Below are 4,035 nucleotides of genomic sequence, written 5' to 3'. Positions count from 1 at the left end.
CACTTATAGGGCCTTATTGGAAGCTCCATCCGACATCTTCCAGCGCTGCTTGGCTGACTTACAAGAGCCCCCACCTAGACTCTCTGTCCAATAATGAACTGCTCATGCCCAACCTGCCAGGTTTTTCCTAGAAGCCCATGGGACCCCAGAAAGCTTAAATGCAAAGGAGAATGATGAGATGATCTTAACCTTTCCAGAAAACCAGCGTCAGTGTGAGTTTGTCTGAGGTACAAAACCAACAGCTTTACACAAACCCTGTCCATGTAGAACTCTCAGCCTTGTCCCTTCCCACCGGCAGCTACCCGAAAGTCCTGGACTCTGTCCCGGGTTGTTGGGCCTTTTCAGATTCCCCAAGGTCAGGAATGTTAAAGCTTTTGCATCTTCCTAAAAGGGAGGAGTCTCTTCTCTTTTTAAAGAAGTTAAAAGAACCTGTAAAATTGCCTCCTCTCCCTGTCTGTAGTCTCTCTGCTACCAAATTTCAGGACATTATTCATCCATTTTAAGGAGTGTGCTGGTTTGGATGTATTATGTCCCCCAAAACGCCATTATCTTTGATGCAATCTTGTGGGGGCCAATGTATTAGTATTGATTAGGTTGGAACCTATTGATTGAGTGTTTCCATGGAGATGACTCAATCAACTGTGGGCAAGATTTTGATTGGATAATTTCCATGGAGGTGTTACCCCACCCATTGAGGGTGGGTCTGAATTAAATCACTGGAGCCATATATAAGAGCTGACAAACAGAAGGAGCTTGGAGCAGCCAAGAGTGACATTTTGGAGAGAAACTGAGAGTGACATTTTGAAGAGCAGCTGCAGCTACGAGAGGACAAAACGCCCCAAGAGCAACACTTTGGAGAACGGCATTTTGAAACGCAACCTGGGAGCAAGTGGACACCAGCCACGTGCCTTCCCAGCTAACAGAGGTTTTCCAGATGCCAATGGCCTTTCTCCAGACCTTGGACACTGCCTGACCTTGGAAACTTTGTGGCTTTCAGACTATAACTTTGTAACCAAATAAACCCAATTTATAAAAGCCAATCCATTTCTGGTGTTTTGCAAAAGGGCAGTATTAGCAAACCAGAACAAGGAGGAAGGAAATGTAGAAAGTATTTTGTAAGAGCTACTCTTGTGAGGGGCCCTCACAGAAGGGGGTATGGGAGAAGAGAAGAGATGTTTGGGGAAGTGGAGTCTCACTCGCAGGGAGATGCAGTGAGGGCTCAGTCACTGGACACCTCAGGGGAATTCGTCCTTTTGCTGTTATGTGCCAATCCCTCTGACCTCATTCCTGGGAGTTTCTTGGAACAGAGGACACCAGGAACAAACCAAGGCCCCACTTGGAAAAATGATCAAGGGCCAACTTTGGGTTCAGAGCTGTTGTTTCTCTGTTTGAATCTAGGAAGGATGCACATGCAACTAAACTCACAAGATTCCCGTGGCCCCATCTTAGTGGGGGTCAACATTGAAATGAGATGATGTTGGGCAGGGAAGATGGTAATCCCAGAGTTGACAAAGTTCTCCGGAAGTGGAAGCTCAGACAGAATTTGGATTGGGTGTGGGGGGAGGGCAGGAATTAGGGAAGAGGGAGGTGAGTGTTCAGGTGGGGGACAGTGTCAACAGAGGCAGAGAAGTGAGGATGCAAGTCACCTTCACTAAGCACATCTTCAGAGTCACTGACAGAATGGCAGGGCCTCCTTGGAGAGTTGTGCAAAAAACCATCAGGCAGGCAGAGCCAAGCCTGATTACGGGGGAAGTGAAATAGCAGGATGCAAAGTTTGGTGTGACATGCAAGGGGCTTTAGAGCTGGAGAGGACTCATGAGGGAAATAACTTATACTTGTATCAATTAACTGCCTGGCACACCTCTATACTACCTTTTAACCTACATTTTTTTGACTGTGTAATCGTTGCCTCTGCACATGACAACCTTTTGTAATATTCTCTATAGAGAGAATAGAAAGTTGTCTTTCCTCAAGCATAATATACCAAAAATAACTTTTTTTAATTATCAACAGTTTATCAAAGTCTGTTTCAACTTCACAATTCATGATTGTAAATTTGGGAACGCTTCTACCAAGTTTTATGCACACATGCACGTGCTGTAAAATGTCAACACATTTCCAAAAATACATGGAGCCACCCCAACACCACACTACTTGGGAAATAAGTTGGAGGGGAAGTCAAAGAGAAAGGAGGCAGAGGTCCTATCCAACTGCGGTTTAAAAAAATCTCTTACTATGCATATTTTACAAAAGCATATGCCTATATGGACACAATACCAGCAGTCCCTCAAATGGACTTGAAAGAGGCCTGTGCAAGTGAGGAGACCTGACATAAAAGCTTTAAGCAGTTTCACAATAAATGCTATACTAAGAGAACGCACTGCAGTAGGAGAAACCCACCTAAGAAGTCATATGCAAAAACCAAGGTGATGAAATTCAGTGACATAAATGGAAACAGAAAGAGCCGTTGATGCTAGACACCTTTCACAAGAAATAGAAATAGCATTGAGTTTACAAAGAAATAGGGAATCTGGGCAGAAGACTTAGTCACTGGTGATTGCAAGTCTTCCAGCCAAGAACAGGGAGATGGAAATACCACTGAGCATGGTGAGCAACTGTGAAGTTGGAAGACAGTTCCTTGAGTCTGGGATATGGCACCCTTGAGGTGATAGCCCATCCAAGTGTCTGGAATGCCCCTTTTAGAACTGTCAAGGATTTCTGTAAGGAAAATATAAATCCTTCAAGTTTCAGCAGAGAAGGGCACTGAAAGGACATTCTCCAGCTGGGGTGAAACAAGCACTCCCAGGTTTTACCAGCCCCTTGAATCCTCGCTGAGGTTACCACCATGGCCAAGACCACAGGGTTCATTCACTGTTGATGTCCCTGAAAACTACATCATGGGAGATCACAAGCCCACCTGACCTCGACATGCACACTAGTCCTTTTGTTTAACGTAATTTTTTTTTCCTGATTATAAAAGTAAAAGACGCCCACTGGAGAAAAAAGAGAAAACGATTTAAAAATAAATAAACTGTTACCATTCATAATCTTACTACCTAGAGGTATTTCATATTAATATTACAGCACAACTCTATCTTGCTTTTTTCACTTAACATACCACTGCATCTCTATGTCTTGAAAAACTCACTCAAAGCCAACTTCAAGTAACTGCTAGATATTTCATCACATATCTTTACAATGGTGGCCAATTTCAAAAGAGTTCTGCAAAAGGGAAATAAAGAAAATGGGAGAAATCCAAAGGTGAAGCCCGTCTTCTGATACTGTTGCCAACTAGCCCAGCAGGCTCCCTTCTGAGCCCGCATGACCCACTCTTCCTTAATTTTTGTCTCCTTCTCCCCATTTCCTGGGTGATGGCCCATATTGGAAGAACAAAGTGGACCCAAAGCAGGCACCAAACTGGGAACAGAGCAGGCTCGGAGGGTAGGCCTCCTAACTGTTGCTTCCTCAAACAGTTAGCCCGTATCAGAGCCAAACCCACAGACCATTGCGAAATTTTGGAAGTTTCTCCCTTTCCCTTCTCGGGGCTCTGGTCCCATCACCCCGCTCTGCCCCACTCCTTGCACAGGGGCCCTTTCTAACCACTGTACCGTTAGAACCTGTTTTCCGAAAGGAGTTAAAAGCGTAATATGTGCTTTAGAGGCTATTAAGAAGGCAAAAGTTTCAACTGAAGGGAGGAATCCGCCAACTGAGCCATCACGAGCGCCAGGGAGTGGCGTGGGTCACCGCGGGTTTGCGGAGTCTTGCTAGAAGGATCGCAAAAGTCCCCCGGGGATGGGCGTCCGGCGGGGGGTCCCGTCTCCCCGGCGCCCTGCCAGGGTGGGCCCCGGCTCCCTCTCCGTCCCTCCGCTCCACGCTGCGGGAGGCCGGCCTCGGGGGGGGTCCTGGGCCGCCCTGAGCGCCCCCGTCGCCCCCAAGGAGGAGGGCTCTCCCCTCCCGCGCGGGGGCTGGGAGCGCCCGGGCCGGCGGCCTCTCCGGGCGGGGCGGGGCGGGCGGGGCGGGCCTGGGCGCGGGCGG

The sequence above is a fragment of the Choloepus didactylus genome, chromosome 1 (assembly GCF_015220235.1).
Source record: "Choloepus didactylus isolate mChoDid1 chromosome 1, mChoDid1.pri, whole genome shotgun sequence".
Lineage (NCBI taxonomy): Eukaryota > Metazoa > Chordata > Mammalia > Pilosa > Megalonychidae > Choloepus > Choloepus didactylus.
This window is presented reverse-complemented; position numbering follows the sequence as displayed.